We start from the raw sequence: 26,341 nt of genomic DNA, 5'->3' as shown, positions 1-26,341 counted from the left end.
AGTGGCCTCATTCCATGGAAGTATATTAACGGGAGTGACTTCTTCACTGCTTTTAATTTTTCCAAGGAACAACAGACAATGGCTAAAAGGGAGGCTAGTTTCACCATGCTTTGCGTAGAAAAGTTAGATAAGTTGCCCTTCACGGTAGCAGAGAGTCCTTCAACTATCTGGCTCTTACATGGCATAATTAATTTGCCGATTTCGACCTTTCGTTTCTCAAACTGCCTGAAACATCTTGCAGTAGGACAGTACGAGCAACTAGGAGATAGCTATATTAAGGAAGAGTGGGAGATGTCCTTTGACTACAGATGTCTGAACGGCGAAACAGAGGTCTTTCTTAGCGGAAGCGAATGTGAGACTGCTGTTTTTCATTCAATGATATGTAAGCAGGTGTCTCTTCACGGTCTTTGCAATACGGGGTCGCGAATTTGGCCTGCTTGTTGAGGGGTACTCCCGTCCCTTTGATTCGCCCGGTATTTCATGTACTTTCCAAAGGAAGTTATGTGGTACTGAATGATCAAAGTTGTTGCGGCATGCGACCAGGAATTGCCTACACAATCTCGGTCTCGAAGGTCGTTACGTGTTGTGGACATGTTTTGTTTCCCCCCACATGAGAGATAAAAGTATCTGACATGTGGCCCCACATAGATACTATTAATGTGAACTATGACAAGCTGAGCAGGTTAAAGGCACTATTGTTTCAAAAACAGGTCGCCTTGACATCCGCAAAGGAGACGTATGCTCTCCAGATTGCGAGATCATCAGCCGAGATACAATCCCTATTAAATACCAACTTCTCCAAGCACTTTGGAGAGCTGGTATCCAGAATATTCAATGCTTCAAGCACTACTGGGATTGTTCACTTCTTTAAGGCTGTCGGGTCTGGTTTTGTATCCCTCTGCCAGACTGTCTTCGGAGTCATCCCATCAGCCATCCACTCGCTCTTTTCAAGTGTGTTTGGTGGCTTTCCAATCATTTTGGCTTTGATTGGCGGACTACTACTGCTATTTCTTCTGATTCGCAGTGGTTGTTTCTTTCCAGCAACGCAGAGCAATGGAGCTGCTCCCACCAACTCCACTGTGCCGTGAGCGCATGGTTCGGATCTTCGGTGCACCCTTGCTGGTGGAGTTGGAGAATGACTGGTTGTTGTCATTCCGGCCCCTTCTCTGGTGCATACAACCAGTCTTCCGCTGCATATGGTGTCTCTTTAAACATCTGCCTATGGTCTGTCTTGCTGTTGCACCGACATCTCCTGTGGACCACGCACTGCTGATGTCCCCGATGAGGGTTCATACACGGTCATGCCCCTCGAGACTGAGGTTGCTCCGCGAGGCCACCTATGAGCCTTCCATTTGGAGATCTGCCGCGGATGAGGACACTGCAACAGATAACGTTGCACCAGGAACTACTGCTCACTACTGCTTGTGGATCCGTTTGTCCGCCCTGAACTCAATTTTACATCAGATGATGTTGACTCATTTTTTAGGTCCTTGGTTGGTGACTTCGATGACACTCTTCAAGATCATGCGTACAGCACATAATTTGATCATTTGATTTGCCATTCCCGCATAAAAATTGTACACTTCAATTTCACTTGCTTTGATATGCTGTGCTTGTCATGGTTGACATTTACATCTCTGTATGTGTTTTAGTGACATTGTTTTTATTATCTTTTTAACACATTTTAAAGATTTTTTAGCTGCTTTTTTATGCTTTTAGGTTTTAACTCAGAGCAATCATTGCAGCCCATGCAACTTATCGCAAATTGCAGTTATGCTGAATAAAAACTATTGAAACTTTACTGAATCTTTTTCATTTCCTGCGTTTGTATGAGACATGATACATCTGTGAGAAAGGGGTTATCTCCGTTTAACCACGACATTCCCTGAGATGTCTTACTCTCGAGTCCATGCATAAAGGCTGCCACAAATCACCTCTTACTATTGTGTTTCTGGTGAGGTGCTGCTAGTGAGCCGGTAAGGTTAGGACAACAGTTGCGACTTGTTGTAGGAAGGACGTAGTCACCTACAAGCAAAAGTACTGTCATCCTTTAACCAGCAGTCTTGCCCAGAGCAAGAGTCCAAACTACGACAGAGTGTATCAGGTGGTCATTGAAAAACAATTGTATTGTGAGTACATCAGTGCAGGCTATGCTGTGGTTTTATAGAACGACACCACACTCTACCACCGGTGTGTCTCCTTTTGAGGCTCTAAGGGGTAGAAAGGCTTGTATGTAAATTTGTCCAGGGTGGATGTCTTGATTTTTCAGGAATATGCGTTTGGAAGATTGTGCAAAAGTAGTCCAACAAAATGGTAAAGAAAAACAAATTGTACAAAAAATGCATTTTGACAAACGGAAAGGTGTTAGGAAAATTGATTTATCTACAGGAGATTGGGTGTCTATTAAGCTACCTACGTTTGTCAAGAAAGGAAGTCCGAAATTCTCTGATCCAGTAAGAGTGGAATTGGTGAAGGGACATGCAATAAAAGTTGAAGGTAACAAATGGTGGAATAAGTCAAAAGTTGTAAAGTTACAAAATGGGCCGAGAGAGTGCCTTGACAATGATGAGTTAAGTCCCAGATCAAATACAGAGGATTCAAGCGCTTTCCAGCAGCCTGTATTTCATGTACCATTAACACGTAAAAGTTTAAGGATACGGAAAGTGCCTTGGAAACTTAGAATGTAATGTCACCATGTAGAAACAAAACTGTTGTGCGAAAAACTGTAGAAACAAAACTGTTGTATGAAAAACTGTTTTATTATTCAAAGGAAATGTTTCACTATAAAAAAAATTTGTTTTGTAGGGATATTTAATTATTTTATTATTGTTTGGGTATGGGATTCTAAAGTTTTGTAAAAAAAAAAAAAACTCATGTAATATTGTTATGATTGGAGGTCACGAGTGAGTGTCACGAGCGACACACAGGATTTCGAAGCCGTGGGTTGCTAGGTAACGGGAGAGAATTTATTACCAAGGGTCCGAAAGTGAAGTTTCTCGAAATAAATACTATTGAAGACGTAATACGTTGTTTGGGTTATTACAGAATGACATGGTGGTTAAGTGTTGTCCTGTAGTGCCGAACCCAGCAGTAATATTGTTTCAGATTCCATGCGATGCAGAGTGGTACACAGTGGTTGATTTGTCACAAGCTTTCTTTTCTGTGCCTCTTCATGAGGATAGTCAGTTTCTTTTTAGATTCAAATTCCTAGACAGAGTCTACAGCTGGTGCAGACTTCCACAAGGGTGTACGGAGTCACCGTCTCTGTTCAATCAGATCCTGAAAAAGAATCGGGAGTCATTGGAACTACCGTACCAATCGACTCTAGTGCAGTACATTGATGATTTGCTAATTGCATCCAAAACAAGGGAAGAGTGTAAGTATGACTCAATTGCCCTGTTGAATCATTTGGAAAAATTTGGACATAAAGTGTCACTATTGAAATTACAGTACTGTCAGACGTCAGTGAAATACTTGGGACACCAAATTGAGATAGGGTCGAGGAGAATTTCCAGGGAAAGGATTACAATGATACTGCAGAGAAGTTCTCCGACTTCACAGAGAGATGTCAGGATGTTTCTGGGAATGGTAGGTTTTTGTCGTCAGTGGATTCCAAATTTTGCTGAGATTGCCAAACCATTGCAGCAGCTGACACATAAGGAAGTTACAGATCCCATTACATTAGACCAGGAACACATTAAGACACTTACTGAGTTGGAAGAGAGTTTGTGCAGAGCTCCAGCGTTGGGAATGCCTGATTCCACAAAGCCATTCACATTGTTTTGCCATAAATGTGATGCTTGTTCTTTGTCTGTCTTGACACAAGTCCATGGAGGTGCTTATCACCCAGTAGCCTATTTTTCAGCTACCTTGGACCCAGTTGCAGCAGCTTTACCAGTTTGTTTGCATGCCGTTGCCGCAGTTGGTCAAAGCCTTTCTCAATGTGAGGGAGTAGTGATGGGATACCCTTTAACGGTAATGGTTCCTCACTCTGTTGAGATTGTACTGACAAGGACAAAAACACAATATTTGACTGGTGCCAGATTGACAAGGTATGAGATGAGCATTCTAGGTGCTCCAAATGTAACATTGAAAAGATGTACAGTGCTGAACCCGGCAACATTATTTCCAAGTGATACTGCTGAAATTGAAAAAGAGGAAGACATTGAGCATGATTGTCTTGAGGTAACCGAGCTGAGTACAAAACCAAGACCAGATATTAGAGATACCCGATTGGAGGAAAATGAACAAATTGTCTTTGTTGATGGCTCATGTCTCAGAGATGGTACAAGGACATTGAGAGCAGGATATGCTGTATGCACAATCACAGAGACATTAGAAGCTTCGAGGTGTATATTCTGCACAAGTAGCAGAATTGGTAGCTTTTACTAGAGCGTGTCATGTATCTGCTAGATTGAGAGTTGCCATCTACATAGATAGCCAATATGGATTTGGAATTTTTCATGATTTTGGTCAACTGTGGTCGCAAAGAGGTTTCCTGACCTCTACTGGTTCACCAGTAAGAAATGGCGACAGAATAAAATAATTGTTGTATGCAATACAGTTGCCTGGAGAAATTGCTGTGGTAATATGCAGTGCACATCAAAAGACACAAGACTACATCTTGTTGGGAAATGGATATGTGGATCAATTCACAAGGTTTTGCGCATTGAACTGTATATCATTCAAAGACAAGTGGGGATTAATGTCAGAAGAAGATAACCCATGTACGAGTTTTACATTGAAAGTGATTGATACTTTGGAAGAATTAAAAACATTGCAAGATAATGTTGACAAAGAAGAGAAACGACTGTGGTTCAAATTAAAATGTGTCCCAAGAGCTAATGAAATTTGGGTTTCTGGGGAGGGTCAGATGGTCCTGCCAAATAGTTTATTGTCACAAATGGCCAGATACTACCATGACCAGGCGCACATTGGGAGGGATGTCATGGTTAGATTGTTCAAGATTGACTGGTTTAACCCTAAATTTAGGCAGGCAGCAGAGGCAGTATGTCATTGCTGTATAATTTGTCAGCAGCTAAATGTGGGGAAAGGAACAGTGGCAAATTTGAGCCACATTGGAAGAGCAGGAGGTCCACTCAGCAGGATGCAATTGGATTTCATTGAAATGCCTACGTGTGGAGGTTTGAAGTACGTGTTGGTGATTGTGTGTGTTTTTAGTCACTGGATTGAAGCATACCCACAAAAAGGAATGACAGTCTCACAGTAGCAAAGTTATTGCTCAGGGAGTTGCTACCATGTTTCGGGGTTCCGATCCTTTAGAATCAGATAGGGGAACTCACTTCAATAACGAGGTGATTAAACTCTTATGTGCAGAACTAAACATTGAGCAAAAGTTGCATTGTAGTTACCGCCCTGAAGCATCAGGACTGGTGGAACAGATGAATGGTACCTTGAAATCAAGAATTGCCAAGATGTGTGCAGCTACGAATCTGAAATGGCCAGATGCATTGCTTTTGGTGTTGATGTCGATGAGAAATACACCTGACAGAAAGGCAGGGCTGTTGCACCACGAGATTCTCATGGGTAGAGCAATGAGATTACCAGCAGTACCAGCCAATGCACTTGTAAGCATTACAGATGATAGGTTGTTGGACTACTGCAAGGATCTGGCTGATGTGGTTCGCTCTTTCTCTCAGCATATGCAGGCCACCACCCTGCCACCCATCCACGATCCAGGGCACAATCTGAAAGCCGGTGACTGGGTTGTTGTCAGAAAGCATGTTCGCAAGACCTGTCTGGAGCAGCGTTGGAGGAGTCCTTATCAGGTGGTGTTAACAACTATGACAGCTGTGAAGTGTACAGGACTTCGGAACTGGATAACCGCGAGTCACACCAAGAGACTGGTTTGTCCACAGGATCATGAAGAAGTGTTGTTGAAAGCACCAACAACAGCGAAACAGGTTACCGCACCTGAACCAGAAAAAGAGCCAAGAGAGTCTGCAGTTGAACAAGAGCTGGTGGAAGATGGTTCTTTTACCCCTGTAAGAGACGAGAGTGAAGAATTACAGGAGGGTGCGGAAGAATCTATCTCAACGGATACAGCAGGAGAGCCTAGCTCAGCGGAGGTTCTCCCAGAAGCAGAAAGTGCTGAAAAGCAGACAGTGCAAGTGCCAGACCAAGAGGGGGAAAGAGTTGAGACGGGTCAAAGTCAAGGTGATCCGACTCCTCCTGAGTCCGTTGCAAGTCCATCAAGAGAAAACACCATAGAGAAAGAGGAAGAGAAGAGATCAATCCTGAGAAGAATATTGACAGAAGGATCAAGAAAAGGAGAAAATTGGCCTGAGTCGCAGATAGGGAAAAGAAAGGAATTGGTTATATATGAAACAATAGAAGAAGAAGTAGATGCTACGAGAAAAGAAGAATTGAGCGAAGGTGAACTAAGTGAGGATCGAAAGTTGAAAATAAAGAGAATAGCAAGTCGGTGTTATGCAGGTCCTAAATGGGAGTATGCCACTACCAATGAATGGCAATACGAGTTTATGTCCTTTTGTTTTGCTAGAGAGGTTCAGAGTCAGTACTTTGATGTAATCTGAAGGGAAACTAGAAGCTGATTTATTGAGCTAATCTGAAAAACCTTAAAACAGACTGTTGAAAATAAACTGGAAGAGACATTGATAACCTGATTGACATTGAAAACCGATATGACAAGCTGCTAATCAATTTTTGACAAAGGAAAAGGGTTCCTGGATGTGAAACTGAACTGTGAGAGAAGATTTTTTTCTTTAATTTCAATTTTTACTGCACTTTATCTAAGAGTTACTTTTGCTTTCTGATTCTTTACAGATCATGGCTGAGTTAAATAACCAAGTTACGAAGGCTAGGCACTGTAGATATGTAAGTGTTGGATTTGCAATTATGTGTGGGATTTTGTTAATAGTGGTGATAGTGGGAATGTCTGTTCTTGATGTGAAGGGAGCCACTCATATTTCTGCTCCTGAAACTACTACACTAACAGCTTTAGAGAAGTTTAAGTTAGATGAGAAATATTTGCATGACTGTACTAATGCTCAAGGAGAGCTTTCTTCTAATGTTTTCTATCGCTTGTTTAGTGAGTATGTTGAGACGATGGATGCAAGGGATTGTCTTGTGTGTACGCAAATTCCTTCATCAGTAGAGGAAGGAGTTACGTACCATAGACTTCCGCTAACCTACGGAATAAGCTGTAGCTTGCTACTAACAAGATTCTATAATCAAGAGTATATACTGTATTTTTATTCTAACTATGATGTCGTATTTTCGTATGCTCCTATAATTAGATATTTGAGTAGAGTAGCTAAATAGCATGATATAGTATTAGTTAGAGGATTCTTTGAACCTACACTAACATTTGGGACAGCATATGCGCATCGTAACAACCTAACATGCTTGCTTACACCTTTAGAAAAGAGCTTTATGGGACATGCTGATGACAGGAGAAAAGCATTAAAAGAGAAGTTAGAAAAAGGGTTAGAGAAAAGGACTTACAAGAATGATTATGCTTACACCGCTATTAAAATGCAAGGGAAAATAGCATTAAATGCATTGCATGTAGGGAAGCTTTATATATACAGGCCAAAATCACATACTGACACTTTATTTGTGGGAACCAGTGAATGTAGGCATGTGTTTCTGTTTCAGAGTAAGTGGACCTTTATGTTGAATGGTCAGGACCCTGCGATTCCTGGGATATATTATATTTGTGGACTTAATGCTTATTACCGTCTTCCAAGAGGGTGGTAAGGCACATGTTATTTGGGGATAGTTTTCCCAAAGATTTATCAGATAGATGACTTAAAGAAGTTTCTGAAATTGGCTGAATTACATCATCAGCGACAGAGGAGGGAAACCTCTTCTGCAGTTGTGGGAGATATCTTTGGTGCAGTGATTCCTTCAGTGGGAGTCATCCTAAATTCGATCAAGATACGAAAGTTGTCTACTATTGTGGATAACATGTTGACAAATTTTACAGAGGCAATACTTCTGATAGATACTGAATTAGCCGCAGATAGAGCTATGACGCTTCAAAATAGGCTTGCTTTAGACATTCTTTTAGCGAAAGACGGCAGAGTCTGTAAGATGATTAATGCTAGGCATTATTGTTCCTATATTCCGGATAACGGTAAAGAGATAAGAGACTTACTGACTAACCTAACTAACTCAAGTAAGGATTTAAAAGAATTGAAAGATCCAGGTGTTTGGGAGAAGGTTGGAAAGGGATTTGCTTCAGTAGGAAATTGGTTTAGTAACATTTGGAATGGAGTATTATTAAAAATCATACAGGGAATATTAATTGTAATTGCTTGCATATTAGGATTATGGGGATTATGTAAATTATGTCCAAAAATAAAAATGAGAAGATCTAAAAATAATCAGAGGAGGGACGAATGAAATAGAGAAAGAATTTATGAGGAAAATTTAAGAAGGAGACAAAATAAAATGAATTGTGAAATTAATGTAAAGAAAGGTGTGATGACATATTTAGTCATCAGAGGAGAGATTGTTGACGCAGATATGTTAATTAGAATTTTTAACGAATGTTATGTGTTTGATTAACTAGAAGATGATAATCATAGAGGAATTAATGTGCATGTTTGAAAATGTGCCCATGGAGACTGGTCATCAGAATTCACGAATTATACTAAAATTACTAAATAAGCGTGAAATATTGAAAATGTACAATAACAATGTAGCAATATGTCATATTAAGATGTATAACCTATGTTTTGCATTATATTGTAGAGTTAACTTAGCCGAAGTTGTGGCCTAGTTTCGCCAGGCCTCATGTAGAAGCCGAATTATTAGCACACTGTAGAGAACCTAATGTATTGAACTGTCCCTGAACTTCTCATGTTAATAAAGTCTGCTTAGCTAGAATTTTCTGCAATGTACCGACCGTCAGGAGATGATGAAACTATAGTATGTAACAATTTTGGTGTAAGACAGTCTTGATGTACTTTCCCAGGGCTCGAACAATAGAGACACTGGCTGGAGAAGAAGATGCAACATTTTCGATACCTGATGAGCAAGATGATGAGGACATCATACAGTGAAGCAATCAAGGAACTGGGAACGGAGAAATACTAGAATTCATTGATTTGTAGAACTGAATGTATTGGGTAGCGTCACATCTGCTGATTAATTGACCAATTAGGAATTAGGCAATGGACTGAAAAACTCTAATAAAAAGTCATGACAAGGGGCTAAAACTTCAGATGCGAGGTGCAAGGGGTGAGATGCTGATGACATCAAGAGATGGGGTTCGAAATTCTGTCATTGGGCTCATGCTCTTAGAGCCTGATGAGTTGCTGATCGATTGATGACCTGAAGACGAAGACTGACTTTGTTGCTGATCCATACCGTGGATAGGTAGCTATGACAATGTGACTGATTAACTATTGTGCCTTTTCTTCTAGGTACCAACGGCACTGTTTAATAGTTTTTCTCTTAGCTAGATGTTTTCCAAATTCATGTTCTAAATTGTTTTCGCATGAACTCCCACATGCTGATGCTAATCTGGGATAGGTAGGATCCTTGGGTGACGTTGACAGTGACAAATGATTGACAAACTGATTGCTGAACTCTGCTATTGATGTCGATATATCCATCCTTTGTTGTCTTATACTGAAGCATTAGAGCATATGTTTTCTCAAGTACTGATTAAGTTATGTTATTGGTGGTCACTAGTGAACTAGATTCTGAGTTGATTGAATAAAGTTCGAATTAACCTTGTGACTTAGTATTATAACTAATAGGGAAATAAGATTGATAAACATGTATAATTGAGTTGTGGTTATTCACGAAATGTTGATGTATTGTCTCATGTTTAATGATTCTCTTAGTGGTTTTACATTGATAGCTAGTGTACATCGATTATTACATAGCTAGGATACTCCATGCGATCCAAAAGGTTCATCGGCCTATACGCGCCCCCCTTGTAAGTTTACTTACTAGTTTACTTACTAAGGACCAGACGCCCGAGCACCTGGGTAGATGGGAGACACAGCAGAGGCATGCAGAGCACTCTTAAAGTGCCCGGACACATAATTGCTCTCAGGGTATCAGCAAAATACTGTAGAAGATGGGCCTTTTTCTTGATGAAGACCTGGATATCACGAGTTATCTTTTCCACTTTTAGTACAAACCAAGGTTTGCCATACTAGTTGTGTATACAGTGTGTTCATGCATTCCCACAGAAACCCCCCTTAGTTATTCAGCAACAACTTACTGACCAGTGAAAAATGTCCTTTAGTTTCCCCCCATTTTATCTCAGCTAATAACCCAGTATCGTTCCACTTGGAAAGATGTGAAGTTGTGCCCCGATAATTGTTTCTCTAGGCAACATGACTTCTTTCCAATGGCTTTGTATACAATAACACTTCCATAAAATATTTCTTCTTGTCCTTGTTTTGCTGCATCCCCTACAGCACAGTTCACATCTCTCCCCGTTGATAGTATGGAGATGTCAGGGTGTCAGTAGCCATTGTAATAATATTTGGGTTGCATAGTAGCACCCTGGCATGTGTAATTCCCTTCAGATGGTACCTCAATGTTCTTTCTACTGAAAAAGATACCCCAATTCTTCCTCCCAAGCTTCCTAAGCACATTCTTTTTATGTGTACGCACCTATGAACAGCAGTTTATATACTCTAGAGATTAAATGTGTGTCCTCTTCTAAATTTTTGTAACAATTTTTCAAAAGGGTTCAGTGATCTAGATAACACTGTCTTATTTGCTGCGTGCATGACCCAGTATGGCCCAATGCTGCAGTCGCTCAGTCTCTCCTAGGCTAAAATCTTACCTAAATTATGCAAAACAGTGTTTTGTGTATGCTTGTCAATATTCTCATCCAACTTTGCACAACTAATTGTTTTCCAAATGTCCCTCTCTCCAATTCTGGGGTTAACTTGGGGTTTACATCTAGATATATGCAAAATGAAGGAAATTGTAATAACGGTTGAATGTGAAAATGGGTATTAAAAAAAATAACCATTTGTGGAGATTAAATACAACAATGTGAAGGATGACGAAAAGATGGTCAAGCCACACTTGACTGCTCTGTGTTATTGCAAAGCGCATCATTCTTGGTGGTCTATATGTAGTATTAAGCCATGACACCTCCAACTGAGACCTTCCTGCCAAGGTTTGCTTAACATAGCACCATGTTATTCGGTTTCTCTCCTAAACCACTCTACCAGGAGGTAAAAGTGTGATGACTGAAAATACAGTGTCAGATTTGGAATACCCAATCTCTCTGGCAAGCTTAGCCGAAAACCTATTCTAGCACGGATCCTTTACCTTTTTACTACCTCCAATGAACATCAGAGCACATCCTTTGCTACTGGGTAGGTACTTTCTGCTCAACTTTGACAGGCAAGACCTGGAATAAGAATAGCAATATGAGTGTCCTAATCAAGACACTGACAGGTTATACCAAAAGTTCTATCTGATCACCGGGGGGAAATTCACACAATACAGTCCCTGGGTAGTTGCTTTAAGCTGTATATCCAAATATCTAATCAAGGATTAGCAGCATTATAATGGCAAAGCATCTAGGAGTTAGTTGGAACAGCTCTCTCATGCTGATTCTGGACCTCATTCACTCGCTTTTAAGGCTTCTTTAAGAAACGCCCAAATAGCTCTGTCAAATACTTTTTCAGCATCTAATGGCAGGAACACTGCCCCCTCTTTTCTCTTGTTGGCAGAATGCATCAAGTGTATCACATTCTTGGTGTTATCCATGATTTGTCTCTTGTCTATAAGTCTATATTGATTTGGAGCTACAAGTCACCTACGTGTGTCACCCACATGTTTGTAATAACCTTGATATTGGTATTGATGAGGGAGAATGTGTGATATGAGATACAGAATTCTGCAATGGTACTTAGTTTCAGGATAAGTGACACGCATGTCTCTGACAACAAATGCTCTACTGCTGCCAGCTGGGCAACGATGTTAGAAGGTTCGGTAGGTATTACCATCAGTCCGGGCCAAAAAGTTCTATAGAATGTAGGGATACAGTCATCAGGCTACAGGGTGTTTACTTATTTCAAATCCTTAGTTGCTTTAATCACTTCCCCAGTAAAGATTAGACCTTCTAGAGCAAACTGTGATGGAGGCCAGATGGAATATTACTTGTGCGGGGTATGATCACACTCACACTGATTACATTAAATGTACTACACCTTAACTCCCCATTAAAAGAACAACCCTTCTACAGTGGCTATGGGCCAGAGGTAGACATTGAAATGAAACAGGAGACCCATTTACTAAGTAAAGATATACATTTCCTTAATACCTTCTGATTCCCATCTCTATTCCATGCCACATGTAAGACTAAAGCAAGAGGGATAGCGATTTTGCTGCACCAGGGATTAAAATTTGACCAAGAGTCCAAATGTCAAGACAGAGAGGACAAATACCTGGGACTTTCTATGGAAATAGGGAACTGTCTAGTTTCCCTTTGTCCCTTTATGCACCTAACGAAGGGAAGGAACCATTTTACGCTGAAAGTATGCCCAAAATCTCACACTTCTGTAAGGGGCAAACAATTATAGGTATAGAGTTTTACGCCATTGTAAGCAGGATACAGACCTATCACCGATACACTGCACATGTCCCTCCCCCCTCCCTCTGCTTCCCTGCTTCAAGGCATGGCAGTCCAAGGCTTGATAGACATTTGGGAACAACAACACCAAGGAGAAAAATAATTCACATTCTATTCACATGTTCACAGGTCTTACATTGTTCTTGCTGAACATTTAGCAAGGCTCCATAATCACATCTGAGCTACATGGATAGTAACAGATTTCATGTTTGAATACCAACTTATGCTATTATTGAAGCCTGTTAGGGACCCACTGGCCTGTTCCTCATACAGGCCTATTGCTCTGTTGAACACTGTTGTGAATATATTTGTTTCTGTGTTGGTTAATAAACAACATGCAATATGGCCAACGGAATCTCCCCATATTAATGTGGATTCCTAAACAACCGGCAAGCAAGAGACAATACTAGGTTAGCAATCACCCTGACAGAGGCAGCAGAAAGCATTAAACAATCAATGGTCCTCCTATGGCTAGATGTGGAGAAAGCCCTAAATATAGTAAATTGATCCTTTATATCTAACATTCTAGAGAAGATACCATTAGGCCCCAAAGTGAAACACAAGCTATGAAAGGTCCAAGACATGACTCGAGGTGAACATTCCATAAAACTTCCCATGTCACAAGATATACACCAAGAATGTCCCCTATCACCATTGGTGTTTGCTGTCTCCATGGAGGTCCCGGTTCAAAATATCTAAAACAACTGAACTAAAAAAGGGCTGGCAGTAGCCAGCCAGGAACTCAAGTTAGCACTTTACGCTGCTGATATCTTGTGCTTCCTGACTGACTACGCCCATTCCTGCCCTCAAAGAAGAGCTTTAGCCTTTGCGGCAGCCTCAGCCTCAAAATACATTTTTCTAAATCTGGTGGAATTGCATTGCAGGCGATAATTCAGGAGCCCAATAGGCATTAGAACATACAGGGTTTATATGGACGCAGGGGCCCATTAAATATCTAAGCATTTATTTAGCACAAAAATCATCACATCTGTAATGGACTAATATCACATCTCTGTTACAAACTCTCCTCAAAGACCTCTACGGGTGAGAGAAATTGGAGATATCCTGGATAGGACAGAAGTCAGGTGTTAAGACTAATGTTTTTCCTCATCTCCTATTCGACATGCAGACTTTCCCACTATAGCTGCATAGGTCTCTCATAGACTATACACAGAAAAAAATACTTTAATTTGTATAAAAGAATTGAGCTCCCAAGGTCCCCTTAGCAACACTGCTCAAACTAATCACAGAGGGACGACTAGGTCTTCAGAACATCAAACATTATGTTCAGGCTGCACAGGTCCACCTAGTTTTAGAATGAAATAACAATGTCAAAAATAAAGGATGGGAGGCAATCAAACCTTCTCCCCTACTCCTCTCAGACTTTTACTATGACTTCCCCCAAAAGAGTGGTAAGGGATCCTCCCCAACTCACCTCATCCACTATACTATTAGAATACTGCAGATATTCCAAAGGGACAACTCTACCACATTTCCATTACCCATGACACCCAGCATGCATATCCCAGAATTCCGACCGGGCCTTCTTGATCCTGGATTTGGAATCTGAAATGATTGTAACACTGCGTCATTAGGTGACTTGTTTTCAGAGGCAACCCCTATTAAAGAGAAGAACTCATAAACAAGGGCTCTGCAGAGCAGATAACTTTCTGATAACTTCCTGGCAATAAAGCTATTACACCCGACTAGTTCTCAAATGGTATTCCTATTACCCAACTGAGAAAGTACCCCATTAAAAGATCTATTTCAAGATAAACAAGTTTGCAAAGGGCATAACATGACTTCCTCGAAATCTCCTTGATTTTCACACAGAACCTAAACATGAGTATGTTCAGAGGTGGGATCGAGATCTAGGGGTCGAGATCTCGGAAGAGTTCTGGGAAAAAATATGACATTGATATGTGTCCACTACAAAGCAATAGCTTATAAGCTACTAACCTGATGAAACATATCCCCTACGTACCTTCAAGCAGTGAACAGAGGGCCCGAGTTATGCCTCAACAACTGCAGGGAGAAGTGTACCTTCTTACACATGTGGTGGCCATGTACGCAGGTTCAATACTAAAGGAAAGAAATCCTATAATTTATTAAATGAATAATAGGAATTTCATTACTGTTGGAACCATTGATGGTGCTCCTTGGTGACCCAGGTAAGAATAGCATTTGCATTTTCACACCCATCACTCCTATAGATAATCTCATATCACATTTTATAGTTGCAGCTAAAAAGCCCTTTGATCAGGTTTGGAAACAGCTTACAACTTTCCCGTTTACATCTCTGGTGAAATAAAATATTGAATATATACACCATGGAGAAACTGTTGGCAATTGTTCATGATGAATAATAAATTTGAATCAACATGGCTAGCATTCAAACCCTTAATGAAAAAGGACCGAACAAGGGATTTACATTCTACTAACACACCAGAATTGATATGCAGTGCTGGTCTCAATACACTGTCACATTCCCCAACCAGTACCCCAGAATAATCTAGACTGATATACAGTTATTACTGTATACAGCCTCACACTCAATGTTATTGAGAACATGCCTTTGACCTTCCATCATATGTAAGAATTAACGTTTGAATTACCCAATTAATATTTGTGTAACTGATTTATATTGACCTTTGTCATGTGCAAAGCAAAAAATTACACATACCTTTTTTAAAAAAAAAATATTGGACCTTCAAAGCTCTCTGACCATTCCACAGCCAGATCATGAATTCATATTGTCTGGATATGCTATTTGTATCCCTGTCCTATAATATTAATTTGCCTGCTTCATCTCAGATTGTTGTGACAAAGGTTTTAGAATGCTTCCTTCAAAATCTAGCTGCAAGCATTCACTCTCACCCTATTTCCTCTCATAATATTTTCGCACGACCAGTGCCTTGGAATATTCTGCCTCGTTGAAATCCATTAACTGGAGTGGCTTTTAAGTGCCAATATTTTGTGGCATTTTCTTTGAGATGGTGTCAATGTGTGATGCTGCTCTAGGATTATATGTTCCCTCCGAATATCCTCGAGGAGTGCTGTCTCATATTTTCTTTTAATCTACTAAATTTGCACTCTGGATCAGTGTCTTGCATGAGTTCCAAAGGGTACTCTCCGCTGTGCAATAAATTGCATACAATCGTTTATCTGTAAAGCAAATTCTTTTCAGACTATTGAGTTTTTAACAAGAAAATCATTACATAGCAAAGTCAATCTTTATCCGCTTTCTTACCCCATGCCATATATTCTCAGACAACTGTGCAGTATTTGTGCATACGGTTTTTGGGCTTCGGAGTAATGAGAAAAATTGATCTCTCCATAGCACAGTAATCTCCATGCATCTATCTCATCTAGTTTTGACAACCATTTATTTCCTTCCACTGACAGCATCACTGTATCACCATACCATAAACCTAACCTATCCTTACTTCCATCTAACACCAAGTTCCAGCCCGGTCCTTTGATAAGGAGTCCCACTGCATTGTGGATCAATTTCTGCTCTGGTTGTTTAGGAATTCTTCCTGGACTGATATGGGGCACATACTGTGGCTGAGGACAATTATTTATACCCCAAGGAGGCCACTAAGCAATAACTATCACCCCTTTTTGTCTGAAACACAATCACACATAGAGATCATAACCTCTTGTGCTTTCAGGAGCTCCACTCCTCTCACTTCAGCTGTATCTGGGGCAAAGAACTGGAAAGTAAATGCCTGTGATCTAAGTCACCAGGCATGTCCTGCGTAATGTGTGTAGGGAACAGATATTCCCATAACCCATTTTCAAGACTGGAGTACGGCTATTCTTTTATGGGAGCATTTAAGGACTTGCGCAATAAAGGAAATACATGTCAGAGACATATTCATAAACAAATGAAGTCATTGTTGCTCTTTGTTTCTCCCAGATAGCTATCTTGTTCCTCCTCACCATTCTGGCAATCTACATCCAAGGTTTGTATGAATGCATTACCTTTCCCAACCATTTCACCCCCCTCCTAAACTACACTAACTTACTCACCCATCAACAGGCACTATAATGGTCATGACCATAACCATCACTCAATAATGAACAATCCCTTCCAGGATAAAACATCCAAAGGCAAGATTTTAAACAGTCTACCCATCCCTCTCTGCATCCCATCTTTAGGTCGACAACTCCTACGGCCTATGTATTTAACAGTCATAGCAACAATTCAGTCACTGCCTGCATCCAAGGGGTCAGAGTCCTGCACCTTCTACTCTGAAGTCTGGGCCCCTCCCATCCCCTGAAGTACTGATTAATGAACTCTATCCTTTCTTTAATTATGTCATCTATAGGCGTGTATGTTCCATGTCCTAATTCTGACTCTTTATTATATTTTTCTCTTTGCAGCCTTAGGGACCATCTTGTGATTCATCATGCAGATTCATAATTTTCTTTCCTTCAGATAAGAAACGTAGTTGATCTAGCTGACTTTTCCAATTAAAGATTAAGCATTAGGGCTATACGGAGTATTATTTGTCCAGAGGAAGTCGGTCTCTTGGCAAAAGGCCCTTCTCTTTTGTAAAGTTACCACAGAGACATCAAGGAAAATCAAGATCCCATGGCCTTCAAAGGAGAAGTCTTATTTTCCCCTCATGACTTCCATTATCTTCCCCATAGCATTCGCAATGGTGGACCCTAGCCAAATTATTGAAAGTTGCAATTCCCATCATATAAAAGTTTGAGGCATTGTGTGTTCTGTCTTATTCTAGAGTCACTAGACCCTAGAACTGCTCTACGGGGTCTCTAGGTATTATACTGATTATCCATCCCCTCTGAACATTGAGGAGCTTCACAGATTTTAATATCATTTTATCTAGAATGATCTTCCAAGTCTTCAAACTTCCTCTAGAGGTTGTAGTTTAGTTCCTGTCGAGAGATGACCTTCTCTCTAAGGAATTCCTATTCTTCAGCTTTGTTAGTGCCATCTTCCTCCAAGGAGAACACTTCTCACCTCTAACGAGCTGATGGCCTTTTTGACTTCATCAACTGTTTCATCATGGGAGAGCTGGATCATTTTTTGCTTAGACAACAATGTCCCTATGGAAGAATTGATAAGATTGTCCTTCCAATTTGTCTCTTTCTTCTGTTAAGAGAATTACACCAGCATGTCTACCTCTTTCTCTTTGCCACTGCCATGCTTCGTTTTATGCACGGAGCTACACCTCCTGGTCTTATAGCTCTTAGCAGAGGTAGTAATAACTTGGTACTGGGCTCCTTAACAAAGCAATGCCCCCACTAAAATGGTTGGTCCTTTGAAATGTCTAGTGGCCCCCTTGGTCAGTTCCAGACCCTACTTCCTGAACAACGTATATCAGCTCTTTTGCAACTTCAGATATGGGCTGATATTCCAGAAGAGATTCTTTCAGCACAGTGGTGATACCTCCTGCTTCCGTCTGTCCCCTGCTTAAGTCTGGCATATCATGAAAACTGAGATAAGGAGACTATGGTAAATGATCTGTCACCATATTTCTAAAGAGTTTGTGACCATATTGCAGTGCTCATCATGCACAGTTGCAATTCTCATCCATTTCCAAGTGCTAGCATCTCATTCCAAGTCGTCCTGGCCTCCACATTGTGAACCCACTTATTGGTGGTGGGGAGGTGTCTGCCCAGCAGACTTTACAAAAGTACCCCACGCTTCTCCCAAGGTTATTTCTTTCATGATCAGACACCTCCCTGCCTTCATGTCAAGTTGCCACGTCCTATTTTAGTGCTTCGCGCAGTTCCAGGATCTTCGTCCACATCTTTTGGTCTTGTCTCGTCTCCTCTTCAATCGTCTGAGCAGGTCCCAGGATCCATCGCTCTACTCTGCACAGGATATTAGGAGCTCTTTTCTGTGTCGATCGTGTTGAGGATTTCCTCATGAAGATCTCCATTTTAGGTTGCAAGTAGGCCTCACAGCAGTTCTATAGCAGCGGCTCCATCTGCCATTTGTTTGCTGCTGCACGGGGCCTGATTCACCAAAGCCAGTCCTCATTAATATGTGATCCTCAATGCTTATCAGGTGTTTTGTGCTACCCTCTTTAATAGTCTCCCTCTCAGACTGCAAACATTTCAGGACTAATCCAAATAGGCTAACATACTGGACTATATTCTGACTGGAGGGAACAAACGGGAGGAAAGCATGCCTTACCGATTGTGGCTGGGAGTATCATATACCGAACACTGGTGGGACAGAACACTGTTACAATAACATCAAAGGAGTAAATATCTAAAGGTAAGTGCACACATGTTGGTATGGATTTACTATTCTTAACTTCACAGCAACATAATTTGAAGATATGTATAAGTGGAATTAAGTATTGACAACATTTAGAAGCTTTCCTTTCAACATTTTGTCCCTCAACATTGCTGTTACTGTATTCTGTCCTGTTGATATTTAGAATTCGACATTCCCATCTGTTAGAACTGTCCTTCTCTGCAGGGTCACCCCTATTTGTTTTGCCTTTATCCCTCCTCTTTTGCTGAAATTGTTTTTGTTGGCATTAGGACTCTGTGCACTTTACCATTGCTAACCAGTGTTAAAGCATTAGTGCTCTCTCCCTAAAACACAGCAACATTGGCCTACACCTGATTGGCACATTTCGTTTACTTGTAAGTGCCATAGTATATGGTACTAATTGCACCCAGAGCTAGTACATTAAATGAGATTAGTGGGCCTACAGCACTCATTATGCAAACCAATAAACTGACACTTCAAAACATGTCTCATGCCTGTTTCAGGCTTGTCACTGCGGCCTATAGTGCAGTTTTAAACTGCCATTTAAACTTGGCAAAATCAATCAATCCTAAAACTTCCTTTTTATTACATATAAGCAGGGCCACTGGAATTATGTAATTGTTCGGCCGTGGCGTTTTTTTATGCATAATTACAGATTTGCTGCATTTGCCACATAATTCACTGTCTCCTGCATCATCTATAGATTGTAACAAAGCAAAATGTGGTTTCTAGCTCAAACGGTTCAAAAGTTACTAAAAATGCAATTACATATGTTGCCGTGCAGTGAAAGGCCCTTTGCAAAGCTGGACTGGTCACCTTTTAGTTGCTTATTGCTATATTTGGGTATTAACATTGTACTAATGAGGTGCAACCAATGTCCAGACTGTTACTGAGTTTAAAAATGTTGAAATAATGAAGTAATACTATTAAAAAATGTGCCACATCATACCGCATACTTTGCCTTCTCTTGCCACCTAATTTACTAAAGCCTGCCGCATAATTTGGAGCTCTCCTGCTGCATAATTCCAGTGGACCTGCATATAAGTCCACCCTAAGGTAGGCCCTAATGGCTCAGAGGGCAAGGTGCATTGTATTTAACAAGTAGGGCTTGTATACTTATGTTGTACTTATCCTGGTAGTGAAAAACTCCAAAAGTCATTTTTCTTTACTGTAAGGCCTATCTCTCCCATAGACCAACACAGGAATACCCTATTATATTTATTATGTGCTAACTTTGATTGGGAGCAGATAGTGATAAGATGTTTGGGCTCAAAATAATTTTACTTAAAAATCATCTTTAATGGTAAAGTCAGATTTGAAGCCACAAGACTCCAGTTTTATAAAGATGGCAGCATTTTCTTGTCTTATCCATCTGTGCCTTCTGCCAGTGCTCTAGGTCACATGACTGTGAATGCCTCTGCTGCAGAGGTTTGTTTATTCTTTTCAGCCAATGACAGAAAGAGGATCAAGTGTGGGCAGGATGGCTTGGAGGAAGAGCTGTGCCTTGTCCAACTTACACTTTCAAGGGCTTGACTCCAGTATTACACAAAGGAACCCAACACTGGCCTTTTGTCACCCTAGACGTCTTGGGCCTTGACAGAGGAAGTGAAGAACTATCCAGAACTAGATTTGGGGGTAGGACAAAGTGTTCCCCGCACACAAAGGCTGGTACCAGGTATAAATATTAGATGCTCAGAACAACTCTTCAGTACACTCCTGGAGCTGTGGAAGAATTAAGAGGGACTGCCCTACTGCTAGGAGGACAGCTTTGCTACATGAAGGACTGACTTGCTGCTTGAAGGAGAACTGGACCATCTCCTTGAATCCAGAAGTGACTCCACAGATGCCTGTCCTCCTGTGTCAGTTACAGGAACATACCAATCTTCTGAAGGCCGGATTCCTGCTGCTGGCCTCTGCTGGACTGAGTCCTAACCCCCCAGGCGTTGTCCCCCAGATCCAAGACCCTTGATAGTGGTGTTGGTCGTACTTCTTTAAAATATGGTACCTTCCTGGAGAACTAAAGAAGACCAGGACCTACCTGCTAGCCCATCTGCCAAAGATGCATCACCAAACAGCCTGACTTTGTGATAGCTTCTGTTACGTTCTTCCCCACAATTGGAAATCCTGTTCAGCAGGACCTCCTAGCAAAGCTATCTGGTCTCATGGAGCACTCTTCAGCTACAGTCTGCTTCTTCATCCAGCTGCAGATTTTGGACTTCAAAAAAGTTGCCTAAGTCTCAAGGTAAAAATCTTCATTGGGCATCACAACAAACATCTCCCCATCAATGATGACAACCTCCTCAGGCTGGAAATCCAACATTTCCAGATCAGAGCTTTTCCTGACATTGTCAACAGATTCACTGAGACTTCATCCAGTGACTTCCTGGTGTGGAAGACTCCTCCTTGATCAAAGCCTGCTGCCCTGCCCCACTGAGCCCTACCTAATCCAAGACTTTTGGGCTGAATTGTTTGTAAACTGTAAACTTCGTACTTGTACAGCGCACTACTCACCCGTTAGGGTCTCAAGGCACTGTACGCATACCGCTGTGGAACCCCTCCTGGCTTTTCCCTGTGAGGTGCCCACTCCTGGGCAACCTCCAAGGTGAAGCTAGGCATCCCAGCGCTGTTGGGGCCATTGTGGAGATTAAGCAAGCTATTGCCCAGAGTTACAGAGTGGGACCCATGAATTAGATTAGGCACCGATGCGAGAATTATCAGGTGTGAGGAAATTGAGCCCAAGACCCACCGCGGTGGGAATTGAACCCTGGTCCTGGGCCAGATTTCTGCATCAGGGTCTGCCGCTCTAACCATTGAGCCACACTTCTCCACTGTAAGTGTTTGTAAGTCTAAGGTAAGCCAAGACCTGGCCCAATCTACCCCTTGTATTAGACTCAGGGATCCATTGCAGTCAGTCATAGCTTTTGACTTTGACTAAATCTTGCATGACCAGACACCCACGGTTAGCCCTTTGATCTTTTAGGCCCTAGATTTCACTAAAATGTTTAAGATTTGTAACTCTGGTTCTACTGATTGGATTTAATTCCTTTTTGTGTTATATTTATTTTATTGTTTATTTAAATAGATTATGTTTCAAAATTGGTTTGGGACTTTTCATGTGTAGTGTTTTCACTTTATTGCAGTTTGTGTGCTGCATAAATACTTTATACATTGCCTCTAAGTTAAGTCTGGCTGCTTTTGTGCCAAGCTGCCAGAGGGTTAAGCACAGGTTAATTTAGTGACTTTTGTGCTTCACCCTAACAAGGAGTATGATTGTTGCTTTTGTGGGGCTTCCACCCCTTCAACCAATAATCCAAATTCTTGCACTAGCTTACACCATCTTACACCATTCACATCCTAGCCAGAACCTGAGTCTTGAATTTGTATGACATAACCAGGACTTGCAGGGCTTGGCCACATGGGTACAAAGTATCTCCAATTGCCACATTTGTAGCAGAATGGGAATCACCTGTTGCCTCTCTGCTGGGTGTCTCTTCTGAAGTCTTTGTTGCTCATCCGGAACACCTTGATATCACATGTAGGATGTCACCAAAGAATGATTAATGGGTCAAGGTGTGGCTCCCGAAAACTGGGGAAGGGCCTGAGGCAAGAGACAATATAAGAACAATGATAACCCTTTCAGCTGGGTTCTGGGGCTGCAATGAGACATGCATAGTAGGATGCAAGATCAGAAGGTGTGTTGGAGCTGTGGTCCTCCAGGTTTGGCCACCAGGCACCATATAGTCAGAATCTCAGCGGCCCAGAAACAGCCACTACTAAATTCTGTGAGGCGGTATATGATTGTCTCTGGAGAGCCTCACTTGGGTCGATAGCTTAATAGGATGAGGTACATGCCTGTAAGATCCACCTATGCTCTCTCTGGCAGTAGTGGGAAAGTTTGAACAGCTTTTCTTGTTTAGTAAGTCGCAGCATTGTGCCTTTGCTGAGATGATGCATGGTCAATGAATGCAGTTGCACATGAAGTAGTGGAGAACCAGTGGTCTTTGGTTTCTTGGCACTGAAATGACATGAGTGCTTGGAGAAATGTGCCACCCCTATGGACCCACTGGATCATCTCCCAGATGAGATCATATTCTGTATGCTCTGAATCTCAGCTAGGACTTGCCGACTCAGTAGTAACAGCTCTCATTGGATCTTCATTTCAGGCACACCAGAAGAAGAATAGAAAGAACCACTTGCATGAGGGCCCCCATGTATCTTTAACTTCCCAGTGATGAGTGGCCCAGGGAAAGACACGTTACGATGATGGTGGTTTGGATAAACACACCTAGGTTACCTCGTTCTTTTTTCCAGAAGATTATAGTGAAGTGAAGTGACTATTCCTTTATTTCGGCTCCATGAGCCATAGAAGGTACGAAGTATAACATTCATATCAAGTGAATAGATACCAACAATTCCATAGAAATGCATTCTAAAAGTGTATACAAACATTATTTCTTTAAAATGCAGTTCCTCAATGCAAGGAAAAATGTATAACAAAATTAAATATTGCTAGGAACAGCCATGACCCCTGCATCTAATAACTAACCTTATGCATATGAGGCCAAAAGTATACAGGAGCAACATTTTTATCTATGACATGGCATTTAATCTAATGTAAAAACAACAAGTGATGGACGGAATGCTGAACATTGTCAAACACTCACCCCCAGTCATAGATCTGGGTTAAATCCATCGTTCTTTTGCTTACCATGCCACCCCAGTTTGGACCCAGCCATATGCAAATCAGTCTTGACCCTGTACCTCATGGGAACAGTCCAGCCCGAACTGCCAAGCCAGGTCCTCACTGGACCAGAAACAAGCATCCTGGGACCGGTTTCGGGGTTTCACCCCTCATCAGCCAGGCTAGCTTGAATCCAGTGGCATGGGAAGCACGGGACCCACGTCTGGGCATACCCTTCCCACTTAGGGTGACAAAGCAAAAACAACAAGTGATGGACGGAATGCTGAACATTGTCAAACACTCACCCCCAGTCATAGATCTGGGTTAAATCCATTGTTCTTTTGCTTACCATGCCACCCCAGTTTGGACCCAGCCATACTGTATGCAAATCAGTCTTGACCCTGTACCTCATGGGAACAGTCCAGCCCGAACTGCCAAGCCAGGTCCTCACTGGACCAGAAACAAGCATCCTGGGACCGGTTTCGGGGTTTCACCCCTCATCAGCCAGGCTAGCTTGAATCCAGTGGCATGGGAAGCCGGGACCCACGTCTGGGCATACCCTTCCCACTTAGGGCGACAAAGCAAAAACAACAAGTGATGGACGGAATGCTGAACATTGTCAAACACTCACCCCCAGTCATAGATCTGGGTTAAATCCATCGTTCTTTTGCTTACCATGCCACCCCAGATGGATTAAACCCTGGCTGGGTCCAAACTGGAATGGCATGGGCAGCAAAAAAACGATGGATTAAACCCAGATCTGTGACTGGGGGTGAGTGTTTGCATTGTCAGCACTCCGTCCATCATCATTTTGTTTTGCTAATGTCGCCCTAAGTGGGAAGGGTATGCCCAGACGTGGGTCCTGTGCTTCCCATGCCACTGGATTCAAGCTAGCCTGGCTGATGAGGGGTGAAACCCCGAAACCGGTCCCAGGATGCTTGTTTCCAGTCCAGGGAAGACCTGGCCTGGCAGTTCGGGCTGGACTGTTCCCATAGGGAACAGGGTCAAGACTGATTTGCATATGGCTGGGTCCAAACTGGAATGGCATGGGCAGCAAAAAAACGATGGATTAAACCCAGATCTGTGACTGGGGGTGAGTGTTTGCATTGTCAGCACTCCGTCCATCATCATTTTGTTTTGCTAATTTAATCTAATGTGCCATGTTAGCAATAAATAACTCAGAAGATAACTCAAGAAGTTGAAAACAATATGGATTTCCAAGGGTTAGTTCTGCTCATCCGCAGAGCTACAATGCAATTCCTAAGACCAAAGAGTCTGCAAAGGGGCTTGGTCCAGCATGAATATCTCCCACTATATGCTTTTAAAATATGTTGGAAACACAACAAATGCCCCAAATCTAGTAAGAAGCCTATAGGTTTGCTAAAATAAAAAATAAAATATCAGTATTTACTTCTTTGTTAAGGTCTTTGATCTAAAGTGCCATATTGCCGACAAATAACTGGCAACTGAAAATACAATGGGATTTTTTAATGTTGGTTTTGCACACCCTCAAGGCAATGCGACAATCCCTGAATCCATAGAGTTTGCAGAGGGGTTTGATCCATCGTGAACATTGTTGTTTTGTATGTCTTCCAAAACAATAAAACATGTTCAATGTTCTCAGCTGCCTTGCAGCCCATCGGACATAGGTTTGTGGTGCCTCCATTTTGGACAAAGAACAAGTAAAAGAAGCTAGTGGTAAAATCCACTATCTGAGCTTTACATAAAGTGCACGTGCAAAAGGTTTAGAAACTAAGTTTAGATAAGGCTCGAAATCTGGACCAAGCTTGAACAGCAAAAATTAGTTAGTCAAGCTGCCCAAGGTGACTCCTGAGATTATAGTGACATCAGCATATCACCACATTCAACGGTGCGTGGTCCACTGAATTCTGGAAGAATCCCCTGAGGTTACAAGGCCATCTAATATGTGAGTACAATCCAGGGTAATGAACCATTCTTCTTTGTATGTCATACACAGCTCTGCCCTTATAATCAGATGCAAGTATTTACAGTTAGATGCCACTGTATTTTTTAATCTGTTTGACTATTTGCACTTACCACATATACCACTCAGTTATAAGTTACGAAAAAGCTGCCCATTTTATGTCTTCCCAGAGTTGTTATACTTTTAGATAATTGAGCATAAAACAAAGAAAAGTATAGAATGACTCCTAGTGAGAGACGGTTCCATTCCCACTACCACTAAAAAACTCCTCAAGAATCAAATACACCTGCTGGAGGAACTTGGGAACATCTCTGAACTCAGCACTAAGTTGGCTAAAACCTGTGTATTCCTGGTATCCCCACACAGACGGCATGCACCGCCGGCAATAGCTTGAGCACTCATCATTTGGAAATCCCATACATTACGATACCTACGAAAGGAAGTATTTCACACAGACGAGGACATATGGGAGGAAATAACCTGGGCAGTACTCTGCGTTCCCTAAGTGGTAGCATGGAATTTTGTGCTCAATCAAGGTGCCAATAATGGTCTCAGTTACGCTGTCCAAAATAGTAATTCTCCATGATTACTCATTTATTTTGCAAACCTGCTGATATGGCTGGTATGCTCTTAGTTAAACCCACTTGACACATTGCTGAAAAAGCTAATATGGGATGGGGAAGACAGAGGGTCTTTCTGATGAAACTACGGCGCTTGATGTAGGAGGGTGGACTAGGAGCCCTAGACTTCAGAATGTATTATCTGACAGCTACTGTAGTTATCTAGATGGCAATGGGAGAGTCAAACTGGGCACCACAGGTGGGGGGAACCAGGAAGGTAAGTTGG

The 26,341-nt window shown here is 41.6% G+C and overlaps 1 protein-coding gene across 2 annotated transcripts in view; it reads right to left on the bottom strand.

Moving 5' to 3' along the window:
- Positions 1–26,341, bottom strand: part of LOC138296679 (17-beta-hydroxysteroid dehydrogenase 13-like) — a 431,070-nt gene that overhangs the window by 221,186 nt on the left and 183,543 nt on the right. The window lies entirely within an intron of this gene.

The sequence above is a fragment of the Pleurodeles waltl genome, chromosome 1_2 (assembly GCF_031143425.1).
Source record: "Pleurodeles waltl isolate 20211129_DDA chromosome 1_2, aPleWal1.hap1.20221129, whole genome shotgun sequence".
NCBI lineage: Eukaryota > Metazoa > Chordata > Amphibia > Caudata > Salamandridae > Pleurodeles > Pleurodeles waltl.
This window is presented reverse-complemented; position numbering and strand designations above follow the sequence as displayed.